We start from the raw sequence: 13,887 nt of genomic DNA, 5'->3' as shown, positions 1-13,887 counted from the left end.
GATCCCTGGGTCAGGAAGATCCCTGGAGAAGGAAATGTCAACCCACTCCAGTATTCTTGCCTGAAGAATCCCAAGGACAGAGGAGCCTGGCAGGCTATAGTCCATGGGGTCCCAAAGAGTTGGACATGACTGAAGTGACTGAGCACACATAGTTATTTGTATGATTAAAGCTCCATGGTTCTTAACATTATTTTAAATAAACGGAATGTTTGATAATTGATATGTCCTACTTACTGAACACTTCATTTTATGTTATGAAAATGATCTTTGAAAGTTGTAGGACTACAAACACATGTGTCAGTAATTGAGTTCCAATCCTGGCATTAATAACTTGCTGTCGGGCAGGGGAGAGCTGCTTCTAAACCTTGTGCTTTCATATACTGGTTTCTAAATTTGAAACGATAATTGGCTATGAAGTACCAAGACGATATAGCATGTAAATACAAAGTACAGTATTATTAAAGTCTCATGTGAAAACATCTAGCTCCTCGTGCTCTTTCTAAACATTCCCATTGAAGGAGGAAATTCTGGTGAAAAAAAGGAGGGAGTGGATATACTAACAAGTTTCCCCAAACATTTGACCTAGGAAAAGAGAGTGACTTTTTTGCAACAACAATGATCTGTACATGCTTTGCTGTTGTTGTTTAGTCGCTCAGTCATGTCCGACTCTTTGTGACCCCGTGGACTGTAGCCCTCAGGCTCCTCTGTCCATGGGATTCCCCAGGCAAGAGTGCTGGAGTGGGATGCCATTTCGTTCTCCAGGGATCTTCCCAGCCCAGGGATTGAACCAGCATCTCCTGCTTGGCAGGTAGATTCTTTACCATTGAGTCACCTGGGAAGCCCCCTGCGTGTGCTTAGGGAAAACTAAGTTTTCTGTTGTTTAATGATGACTGTGTTGAAAACAAAAGTAAATTGAAATGCTGCTTTTCTCTTCAAGTTTTAGCAGAAATAGCTTTAGATTAAAAAAAAGAGAGAGAGAGAGTATAATGTATCAGTTCAGTTCAGTCGCTCAGTCATGTCCGACTCTTTGTGACCCATGAATCACAGCACGTCAGCCCTCTCTGTCCATCACCAACTCCCGGAGTTCACTCAAACTCATGTCCATCGAGTCAGTGATGCCATCCAGCCATCTCATCCTCTGTTGTCCCCTTCTCCTCTTGTCCCCAATCCCTCCCAGCATCAGAGTCTTTTCTAATGAGTCAACTCGCCACATGAGGTGGCCAAAGTACTGAAGTTTCAGCTTTAGCATCATTCCTTCCAAAGAAATCCCAGGGCTGATCTCCTTCAGAATGGACTGATTGGATCTCTTTGCAGTCCAAGGGACTCTCAAGAGTCTTCTCCAACACCACAGTTCAAAAGCATCAATTCTTCGGCGCTCAGCTTTCTTCACAGTCCAACTCTCACATCCATACATGACCACAGGAAAAACCATAGCCTTGACTAGATGGACCTTTAATGTATACATGTAACTTATTTTATGAAGGAATTGTAAACTGGGTTTGTATGGTAAGACTATATCTAGCCCCTCTGCCCGTGGTGTTTCTCAGGCAAGAATACTGGAGTGGGTTGTCATTTCCTTCTCCAGGGGATCTTCCCAACCCAGGGATCAAACCTGGGTTTCCTGCATTGCTGGCAGATTCTTTACCGTCTGAGCCACTAGGGAAGCCCCGTTTAAAAAATTAGGTGATAGTAATAATCAGAGCCTTCACAGGGTGAGCTGCCGGTTGACATCTGGATTTTGGACTCCTCGTCCCCAGAACTGTGAGAATACAGTTTTGCTGCTCTAAAGCTCCCAGTTTGTAATAACTTGTTGCAGCAGTCATAAGAAATGAATACACCTGGCATATAAGCGCCGGGATGTCGTGCATGGCGATATCTCCAGTGCTGCACAAGCCTGGTACAGAGCAGCAGCCCCGTAAATGTCTGATGAATGAAGACATACAAGTCACGTGGTTAGTCCTCTCAGCTGCTTTGTTTGTGCTTTCATGGAGGAGTTTGATTTCTCCAGAAATCCCCCAAGTCTTATGTATCTTTTGGTTAATATCTAAATTCAAAGAAAAAAGTTAAAATGAGGTGAAAGTTGCTCAGTCGTGTCCGACTCTTTGCGACCCCATAGACTGTAGCCCGCCACACTCCTCTGTCCATGGAATTCTCCAGGCAAGAATACTGGAGTGGGAAGCCATTCCCTTCTCCAGGGGATTTTCCCGATCCAGGGATTGAACCCAGGCAGATTCCTTACTATCTGAGAACAAAGTTAAAAAGACAGTATTAAGGGTTAAAACAATCAGCACATTTTGATCAGGTGTTGAGTTTAAAAATTATGCAGCTATCATTCAATAAATGGTTAATAACTATGATGATCATCATTAATAACTATGATGGCATCACGGATTCAATGGACATGAACTTGGGCAAACTCTGGGAGACGGTGAAGGACAGGGAAGCCTGGCGTGCTGCAGTCCATGGGGTCGCGAATAGTCAGACATGACGTGCTGACTGAATGACAAAAGAACAACCAGGATGATCATCTTAATAGTGACTGGGCCAGCCTAGGACTCTGGGAGACAGTGAAGGACAGGGAAGCCTGGCGTGCTGCAGTCCATGGGGTCGCGAATAGTCAGACATGACGTGGTGACTGAATGACAAAAGAACAACCAGGATGATCATCTTAATAGTGACTGGGCCAGCCTAGGACACTCAGAAGAGTAGGGTCTTTACCCTAAAGCTGCATAAAAGTGCCTTTAAAGGCACATTTTAAAACTTTATTATTGTGGACTATTTTCTTCTACAGCCATGGCACCATCATCATGCTTAAGAGAAGTTTCTACTTTTTGTGGTTCCAGCAAAATTTGGGGGACACTTGGCCATCTTGGAGCCAGGGTGTGTGTGTGTGTGTGTGTGTCTCATTTCATACCATATAGCACCTTGAACAAGAGTGACGCTTGCATCAGGACAGTTTGAGGGTATCTTCATAATACTGAGAAAAATGTGTGTCATCTGATAATTTCTTTGTTGGATCTCCTTAGACACTGAGCCCTCCCATTCCCCTGGATTCTTATGTTTGTATGCTCTTTAGCAATAGATTTCTGGAAGCATATTTGCTTGTGGAATAAAAATAGGGGCCATGTTGAGGACTTTAAGCAGAGCTGGGCAGACAAGTGACAAGGTCATACCTACAACGCTTTCTCTTGTCCCTAAATACTCTCCTCACTCTTTTCTTTGCTTTTCTGGAAGCTCTGCCAGGTACCAGATTGGCCTGATCCTACAGTGTTTTGACCACACGCCTTATGCTCATACAGAAGCTATCTTCGTGTTCCTCTAGCTGTGTTTTTTTCTTTGGCCTCCTCAGGATCAGTTCTTTTCTCTCACTTAACTGCTCTTACTCTTTTTACAGCTTCTCCCCAAAGTGGGTTAGTTTCCTTGGTTTAAATGAAGGCCACTAAAGGGTAGGAAATCATTCAGTTACTTGTTCTGTGCAGAACTCAAGACTATAAGAATCACATCTTTCACGTCCAAAGAGTCTCTGAAACAGTTGGCCCCATTCTCCATTGTTCCTCATGCTCTGATTCCAGATACTTATGCAGTAAATCTATCTCAGAGGAGTGTCAGTTCTGTGGATTCACGAGTTCCAAGACACGTTAAATTCAGCAGAACTTTGAATAAGAGGTATTCTGCATAAACTGGGTATCCGCATCAAGGATCCCAGTGTTCCTTTCTACAGCCAAAAAATTACCACCGTCCTGGTTTCAAGTAGCTCACATCAGAACCGAAAGTCGAGGCTGTTGTAGTCCTGGTGTATGTTACCAGAGAGCTTGCTTCTATCTCATGCCTTCTGTGCTGCACTCAATGGAAGTGATATTTAAAGCTGAGCCCTGGTTTATAAATTTCTATTCTTATAGACAAGTTCATACTTACTCCACACTTACAGTCATAAGTCAGGAGACACTTTCAAGGTTGACAGGAATCTTTCCCAGGACAGAAGTAACACTAATTTGTTCCTCTTGCCTGGATAAAGACTTCGTTATCATCATGGCTTCATTTTCTTTTTCCTTCAGGAAGCATTATGAAATGTCTGTGGAGTGTAGAGGGTATCTGATGGAAAAATAAATTCACAGGGATCTGAGAAACATGTCGCCAAAGACAGTGTTGGCTTAAGTTGTTACAGAGAGAAGAGATGAGGTTACATAAATGCCCTTCCCTTTCCTGCCTGTGTAATCTAGTTCTAGATGTAATGGAGGCATTTAGGGGCACAGCACATGCTTAGAACGTGTGTGTGTGTGTGTGTGTGTGTGTGTGTGTGTGTGTGTGTGTGTCTGGGCTAGAGGAAGGGAGGTCAGGGGAGGAAGAATACCTGGGCCTGGTGTTATAAGCCTAAACACAAAGAAAGCAGTGGGATAATTTGGAAGATGAAGAAGTCATCAAATGAATTTGATTGGTTTATTGATTTGATCAAATGAAAAACATAGGGCTTCTCACACTTGAAACCTTTCATGCCGTTTGATTATCTGCATATAGCTGATGTGACAGCTATTTTATACACAGTCGCACTGTCCTCAAAATCTGTCCCCATCTCCTCTCACCTCTCAGCCTCTCGCTAGGTCTTGGACCATCGTGCATAGATTTTGAGGTCAAAGGAACTCATAAAGTTATTAACTGCATAATGTTTTGTATCTAAACATTCTCATATATAACTAAAGTTAAGAACTATTGGTCTTTGATTCTTTTCTCTCGATTTTTCTTGGGTTTCCTTGCCTCTCTTAGAGTCTCAGTTAAATAATTGTTAGACATCTATTTCCTGTGTAACTCAGAATTGAACTAAATGTGTATATAGTAGGAATACTGTTTATACTCCATAGGGTAAGGAGTCATACTTAGAATGTGAATAAAGCTCTTCTATCCATTTTCCTGTCTGCTGGCAATTTTGATCGAAAGACAAAAAGAATAAGATAAACCTTGCTGATGCAATTTTCTTCACACTTTTGTTTGTTTGATTAAAATTAAATAGTTGATACAATACCTATACTACCCTATATTATGAAATTCTATGCTTTTTATGGTAGCCACTTCAAGAATATTTCCTGTTTTGAAATTAAATTTTTGAATTTTCCATTAAAAAGGTAGCAATGTTTTTCAAGTATCAGAAGTGCTTAAGTTAATAGGGCTGGAATTACTGCCATGAGAATGTTGTTCTGCTCCTGTTCCCAGATCTTGCTTCTTCTGGAAGAAATATTGCAATGTCAAGTCACAAACATTCACAAACTTAGGTGCAGCCTAAGGAAATGGCAACCCACTCCAGTATTCTTGCCTGGAGAATCCCATGGACGGAGGAGCCTTTGGGCTACAGTCCATGGGGTCGCAAAGAGTCGGACACGACTGAGCTACTTCACTTTCTCTTTCTAAGTGGGTCCATGGGCTTATTTACTTCAAATTTAGCCAAAGGATCAATAAATATACATTCTTATCTAACTTGGGCCTAACTCTAGTGCAAATCAAATTTAGCCAAAGGATCAATAAATATACATTCTTATCTAACTTGGGCCTAACTCTAGTGCAAATCTAGTCTAGATGCAAGAGACAATGGGTCCATTGTTTCCAGGTGTTTTGATGACTGAAACTGCTCAATAGTTGATCTAATTAGTATGGAAATTATAGGAAGAGAGTTGACAACAAATCCAATCAATTTAGCAGGAGTGTGTGCGTGCATGTATGTGTCTGTGTGTGCGTGATTTCCTGTATCAATAAACATGTGATTTCCAAGTGTCCCCTCACACTTTCCTTTACCCATTTCAGTAGTTTAATATCAATAGGTTGAAAAGATCTTTGAGTGGAGGTATTTTTCTATTAACAATGCGTGCAGGCTAAGTTGCTTCACTCGTGTCCAACCTTTCGCAACCGTATGGACTGTAGTGAGCCAGGATCCTTTGTCCCTGGGGTTCTTCAGGCAAGAATAGTGGAGTGGGTTACCATACCCTCCTCCAGGAGATCTTCCTGACCCAGGGATTGAATCCATATCTCTTGTGGCTCCTGCACTGCAGGTGGATTCTTTACCACTGAGCCATGAGGGAAGCCCTCTATTAATAATGAAAGTGAAAGTGAAGTCGCTCAGTTGTGTCGACTCTTTGCGACCCCATGGACTGTAGCCTACCACTTTCCTCCGACCATGGGATTTTTCAGGCAAGGGTACTACAGTGGGTATCCATAAAAACAAGAAATTCCAGGATGACACCCACTGAAAGTAATGATTACATACGTAACATGTTCCTAAATGGGATTTTTGAGTACTAGTTATCACATCATAATTTTCCAGAGGTCTTTTCATTAAAGGTTTTAAAACTGTTCATTGCAAATAAATGAGTTTCTGGGAAAATGAAGGTGGCCCTTGGTAAAGCAGTAAAACTAGTGAAGAATAGAGTTTGCCAAGTGAAATTCTCAGGAGCTTTTATATGTATCCCGATAACTTGTTACATACGCATCCACTTATTTTTAACCTTTTATTTTAAAATAATTATAAATTAATATATTATTCAAAGACTGTAGATTCATATAGGAAGTTGCCAGATATATTGCATGGGGTCTCATAAACTCTTCACTCAGTTTTCCCCATGATGACATCTTATATGACTATAGAAAAACTATATCATGCTATAATTCCAGATTTTGTGAGGCTTACAATGTTTTCCAATTTTTTGGTAACATTCTTAACATTCTCTCTTCCTAAATAATACTTTTTGGCTTAAAAAAATAGCAAAAGCAGGAAACTGACATTGGTACAGTGGTACTAACCAGATTACAAACATTATTCAGTTTTTATCAGTCTCTACATGTACTGCTGTGTACAGTAGTAATTAGTAGTCCTATGGAATTTGATTCTAAGTAGAGATTTCTGTAACCACTACAGTCAAAACAGAACAGTTCCAAGACCTGTACTCTGAAAACTATAAGACACTGTAAGAGGAAAGAAATCAAGACACAAACATATGGAAAGATATATCATGTTCTTAGACTGGAAGAATCAATATTGTCAAAATGATTATACTACAGATTCAATGCAATCCCTATCAAATTACCAATGCCATTTTCTGCAGATCTAGAACAAAAATCTTCAAGTTTGTGTGGAAACATAAAAGATCCCAAATAGCCAAAGCTATCTCGAGAAACAAAAATGGAGCTCTAGGAATCAGGCTCCCTGATTTCAGACTATACTATAAGGCATAGTAATCAAAATGATGTTTCACTGGCACAAAGACAGACTTTCAGTGGAATAGGACAGAAAGCTCAGAGATAAACCCCTGAGCCTATGGTCAATTATGGCATCCAGTCCCATCACTTGATGGCAAACAGAAGGGGAAAAGTGCAAATAGTGACAGATTTTATGTTCTTGGGCTCCAAAATCACTGTGGATGGTGACTGCAGCCAAAAAATTAAAAGACACTTGCTCCTTGGAAGAAAAGCTATGACAAACCTAGACAATGTATTAAAAAGCAGAGACATTACTTTGCCAACAAAGGTCCGTATAGTCAAAGCTACGGTTTTTCCACTAGTCATGTATGGATGTGAGAGTTGGAGCATAAAGAAGGCTGAGCGTCGAAGAATTGATGTTTTTGAACTGTGTAGTTGAAGAAGACTCTTGAGAGTCCCTTGGACAGCAAGGAGATCAAACCAATCAATCCCAAAGGAAATCAACCCTGAATATTCATTAGAAGGACTGATGCTGAAGCAGAAGCTCCAATATTTTGTCCACCTGATGCAAAGAGCTGACTCTGGAAAAGACCCAGATGCTGGGGAAAATTGAGGGTGACAGGAAAAGGGGGCAACAGATGATGAGATGGTTGGATGGCATCACTGACTCAATGGACATGAGTTTGAGCAAACTCACAGAGATAGTGAAGGACAGGAAAGCCTCACATGCTGCAGTCCACTGGGTTGCAAAGAGTTGGACATGATTTAGCAATTGAACAACAATGGTCAATTAATTCATGACAAAGGAGGCAAGAATATACAATGGAGAAAAAAGCAGTCTCTTCAATAAGTCGTGCTGGGAAAACTGGACAGCTGCATGTACAAGAAAGAAATGAGAATTCTCTAATACCATGCACAAAAATAAATGCAAAATGGACTAAAGACCTAAATGTAAGACTGGATACTATAAAACATAAATTGCAGCAATATCTTTTTGGATCTTAGAGTAATAAAAATAAAAACAAAAATAAACAAATGAGACCTCGTTAAACTTATAAGCTTTTGCACAGCAAAGGAAACTATAAACAAAATGAAAAGATAACCCACAGAATGGGGAAAACATTTGCAAACAATGCAAGGGATTAATCTCCAAAATGTGCAATCTGCTCATGCAACTCTAAAGCAAAAAACAACCCAATCAAAAAATGAACAGAAGATCTAAACAGACATTTCTCCAAAGAAGACATACAGATGGTCAAAAAACACATGAAAAGATGTTCAGTGTCACTACTGTTAGAGAAATGCAAATCCAAACTACAAGGGGGTATCATTTCACACTGCTCAGAATGGCCATCATCAAAAAGTCTATAAAGAATAAATGCTGGAGAGGGTGCAGAGAAAAGGGAACCCTCCTACGCTGTTGGTGGGGATGTAAATTGACACAGCCAGTATGGAGAACAGTATGGAGGCTCCTTAAAAACTAAAAACAGATCTACCATGTGATCCAGCAATCCCACTCCTGGGCATGTATCTGGAGAAAATTACCCTCAGAAAATATACATGCACCCCAATGTTTATTGCACCACTGTTTACAATAGCCAAGACATGGAAGCAACCTAAATGCCCATTCACAGAGGAACAGATAAAGAAAATGTGATACATATATAAAGTGGAATACTACTCAGTCATAAAAGAATGAATAATACCATTTGTAGCAACATGAGTGGGCCTAGAGGTTTTTCTACTAAGTGAAGTTAAGTCAGAGGAAGATAAATATCATATGATATCACTTATACGTGGAATCTAGAGAAATGATACAAATGAACTTATTTACAAAATAGAGTCACAGACTTAAAAAACAAACTATGGTTACCAAAAGGGAGTTTGGGATTAATATATATACACTACTGAACTGAACTGAACTGAACTATATACAAAATAATCAGCAAGGACATTTCGTTCAGTACAGGGAACTATACTTAATGCTCTGTAATAACCTATATGGGAAAATGATCTGAAAAAAATAGACTTAAGTCATAAACCACTTTCCTGTACGTGTACAACTAACACAACATTGTAAATCAAATGTACTCCAATAAAAAAAGACAAACTGTTCCATTACTCCAATGAACATGCCAATAAACATTCACTTATATGAAAAAAAAACATAATTTATATGACTAAATTAAAGTTCAATTTACTTGCAGGAACTACATTAGTTCTCAAAAATATACATATGGATGGACAGATGGATGGATAGATGGTCTGGTTGCTCGGCGCTCCACCAATATTGGTCCGTTTAACCAGAGACTAGATTGGTTTGTAGAGGAGAGCTAAGGACTCATGGAGTCAACTTCTATTTGTTTCTTTTTCTTGTCTTCAAAATTCATTTTCTAAATAAAAGAGTTTTGTGAAACCCATTCAATGTTCATATCTGGACATTCTGCCAAGTTGATAAGCTCTTGGTGACAAAAATGACCGCCATGAAAATCTTCATCAAAATCATCAAAGTAAGAGCGTTCTCTTACTTTGGGTTGACAGAATGAAATTTCCACATGTGAACTCTTTTCTTAAATCCGTATGACAAAACCATGAGGTAAATATTTCCAAATGTGCCTCTGTCCCTTTAAATGAATGCATTTATTTTCACTTCACTACAGACCCCTTCAAATATGATAGTGGTGGCAGCGACCTCGCTCAAATACACGCAGAGCCAGTCTTTTCCCTTCCTAATGCGTTTTTCTGCATCTCAAACTAGACTGTAAAATACTGCTCATTTGGTCTTCTATCAGGTGTGGATGTCTGCTAATTTAAAAACTTTCCATGTTGAAGTTGAATTTAAATATATATTGCTTAAAATGTCACTTTTGTGTTCTTTTTGTCATCTAGACATTAAATATAGAAGTTCAAGGTCTTTAATGTAAACTGGTTGTTCATTTCCAAGACCAAAATATGACATTTGCTATTTCATTTTAAAATTGGTAAGAACACATTTATAGAAAGAAATATCTCCTAGAAATTCTATTTCAAGCTAATTAGAGAGAAAATTGGTATTATTCATATAAAAAAAGTAAATCATGGAAAATAAATAGAACTTACACAAAGTAATGCATATCTCATAAGATGGCTGAGCCATAAAACACAGCACTTCTTTGTTTTACCATGTCATTTCAGGATCTCTTCAATATTTAAATCAAAGACCTCTATCATTTACCCCAAAGTGTTTACATATTCTTATGTTGGATAAAAATTATGGAGACTTTTCAGTTGTTAACGTGGATAAAGAAATGGCCAGCCACTCTAGTATTATTCCCTGGAGAATTCATGGAGAGAGGAGCCTGGTGGGCTATAAGTCCATAGGGTTGTAAAGAGTCAGAGACTATTGACTAACGAACAGTTGTTAAAGGGAATATATTTAAACTCAGAGTTATCCTTCTTTCCAAGGCTTGCAGCAATTTGGGTCAAACTCAGACGTATCAGTATAAGTACATTTCACATGACATAGCTATCATATCACCGATCTGAAGAGTTCTGATAACTGTAGATTACTCTGAGAATAAAAGAATTCATTTAGCTTTTTATCTTTTAGAGAATTTGGCTTGTCACCTGCAATAGGTTGAATCAAACTTTGAACAGATGTTTTAAGGTATATATATTTTTTTTTTCTCATTCATTCTACAGCTTTTGCTATGTTCAAGATTTTTCTCCATTACTTTAAATATCTACTTATCTATGAACTAGAGTTACACATGTAAAACTACATACAACTCTTCACGTATATCAACAAGCCACATACACTCTCAATCCCAACTGTGACTGATTGAAAAGCATTTGTTTTTAATTCTGCAGGCTGAAGTTAATGCCTTTCTGCTGAACTGGCTGATTGTAGCGTCCTGTAATAGACCTTAGGTCCTTCATAACCTCTTTTCTTGTGCTCAGAAGTAAACTGTTTATCTCACCATGGCCTTTCTTGCTCTTTACCCTACATCTTTTGTTTTTTGTTGTTTGGTCATTAAGTCGTGTCTGACTCTTTTGTGACCCCACAGACTGTAGCCCAACATGTTGGCTCCTCTGTCCATGGGATTCTCCAGGTGAAAATACTGGAGTGGATTGCCATTTCCTGATCCAGGGATTGAACCCATGTCTCCCATGTCTCCTGCATTGGCAGGTGGATTCTTTACCACTGCGCCACCTACATCTCTATGTACAGACAAAAACTTATCTTTGAAAACATCATCTATGTGTATACACCCAAATAGATTTTCTAGAGTTCTAGCATAGAGTCAGCAGCTGTGAGGGGCAGGAAGGATGTTGAACCCCACTATCCTGTGGCTTCACCAGGAGCTTCTCAGAGCAGGTGGGCCCATCCAGCCCAAGGGGTGTGCCTCAGGACTGAGTTCCTGCAACCCGCTAACCCCTGCCCTCCTCCAGATCATCAGGCCAGTTTCACATTCTTTTATTTACATCAATTTTCAAACGGCAATTCTATTGAAAATAGGGTTCCACTACTGAAAACAAAAGTGAAAAAACAACAACACACAAATACCGTAAAGAAATGAATAAAAAGCAAGCCAAAAAACAGATAAACATCAATTTTTTTCATCTTACAGATTTTTTAAACACGAGGCCAGAGAATCTGGGCAACTCTTCTACAGGTACAGAGACCAATCCAGTTCTCCCGACTCTTCATTCAGCCTTCCTGCTATTAAGCCTCATGGCTAAAACACGGGCTGTTGGAGTAGCTAGTCTTTCTCTACTTGGCTTGGGACTACCAGGCCATGTGGCTCAGATGAATGGCTGATGATAGGTGAGAGGGGCATTAATGCTTAGCTCCCTGGAGGGGGTCCATTTTCTCCATGGGCCTGACCACAGAGTTCCCTGCCAGGAACTTTTCACAGGTGAGCAGATTTCCCTCTCAGAAATGCCAGTTGTTACAATCCTTTCTGGGATAGAAGGTTCCAGCCAATGATAAGCATTGCTGTTAAAGAGGAAGGAGTCTACAGAAAAGAGAGAGGTTATAAGGCTCCAGTCAGGACCACCATGGGTCCACAGAGGCCCAAGTACACTCTGTTAGAGGTCTGATAGGGCCACTCCCTCCCTCGATGGTCTTCCTCTAGGAACCTCTCTGGTTGCTTCCCTTTCTAAATGCTTTCTCTCGGTCCTTGGCATTCAGTTTCTGCCTGCATTCTTCTATTAATAATCTGCTTTTTTTCCTGTTTAGAAGCCCCCTATAAAGCACTGATGGAGAAGGCAATGGCACCCCACTCCAGTACTCTTGCCTGGAGAATCCCATGGACAGAGGAGCCTGGTAGGCTGCAGGTCCATGGGGTCGCTAAGAGTCGGACACGACTGAGCGATTTCACTTTCACTTTCATGCACTGGAGAAGGAAATGGCAACCCACTCCAGTGTTCTTGCCTGGAGAATTCCAAGGACGGGGGAGCCTTGTGGGCTGCTGTCTACGGGGTCACACAGAGTCGGACACGACTGAAGCGACTTAGCAGCAGCAGCAGCATAAAGCACTGAAATTGCGGAATTTGTTTATTGGGGTCACAGCAAGTTTCTGGGGCCCTGACAAATAAAAGCACGGCTCTTCCTGGAAGGTGTTTCCAGCTTGCACACCAGTCACAGACACACACACACACACACATGTATACATTTTCCTGCATGAAACCACCAGGAAGTCTATGTGTTTTCATTGGTACCACACGATGTCTTGAAAATTTTCAGAACCCTTTCTATAATACAGTATCACTACTTTAAAAAAATTAATTTCTAGGGTCAAGGTCATTAAAAAGAAAACATCATTAAGCTCTTTGAAATTCCACAGGGCTTTAAAGATTTAAGACTCTTGCGGTGTTTAATGTAAGTTTTGCCAAACTTTTAAATAAACTAAAAAATTCACAACAGTTGATTCCCCCCCGGGCCCCTTTAAAACACTTACAGATTGCTGAGATATAGGTCGTGATGGATGACTGTGAAGGGCTATGCACGGACAGCGTGCAACCAGACACCTCCTCTTTCTACAGTTCTTGGCACCAGAAGTTCTCTGTGGTCTTTTCCCTAATGGAGTGATTTCCAAATGCCAGTTGTGGGCCAGGGCCAGTTGTTGACATAGTCTTCAACTTCAGTAGTGAGACGAGAAGGACCAAGAAAAGAGACTGAATCGTTTCATACAGCTAAATGTATGGCAGGCTCTGTCTTCTATTTTCAGATTTTTATTTTTGCTTTTATTGCCTCTCTCTTTTGGTATTAAAAATGTTCATTTTTTACAAAAAGTGAGGCCCATGGATGACAGACATATTCTGTTTGGTTTAAAGGACCTTTCTTTTTATAAAATTAAAAGATGGAAACTCTGTATTGGTTTTAAAACCAATTTTACCTCTCCATGAAATGTAAAGTCAGGAAAACATTGCTGTTAGGCTGGGTCAGACCCTAAGACCAGGAGTGAATGCCTGCAACCACTGAAATTCTTCAAAGAATGTAAATTTTATTTTATTTTTTTTAAGAACTTCTTTTCCAGAAAGTATAGAGAATAAGGATGGTAAATGGTCCATCACCCTCTTTTCCCAGCACTTATAGCAATTTAGATGGTCTGAATGCAGGATCGTTCTGAAATGTGAGACATGAAAGCTGCCTCCGTTGTTGAACTGTTCTTGTGCCTGCTGTCTCAAAGGACCAGGCAGGGGTGACACCGTGTCACTAACAGA

The sequence above is a fragment of the Bubalus kerabau genome, chromosome 12, assembly GCF_029407905.1.
Source record: "Bubalus kerabau isolate K-KA32 ecotype Philippines breed swamp buffalo chromosome 12, PCC_UOA_SB_1v2, whole genome shotgun sequence".
Lineage (NCBI taxonomy): Eukaryota > Metazoa > Chordata > Mammalia > Artiodactyla > Bovidae > Bubalus > Bubalus kerabau.
This window is presented reverse-complemented; position numbering follows the sequence as displayed.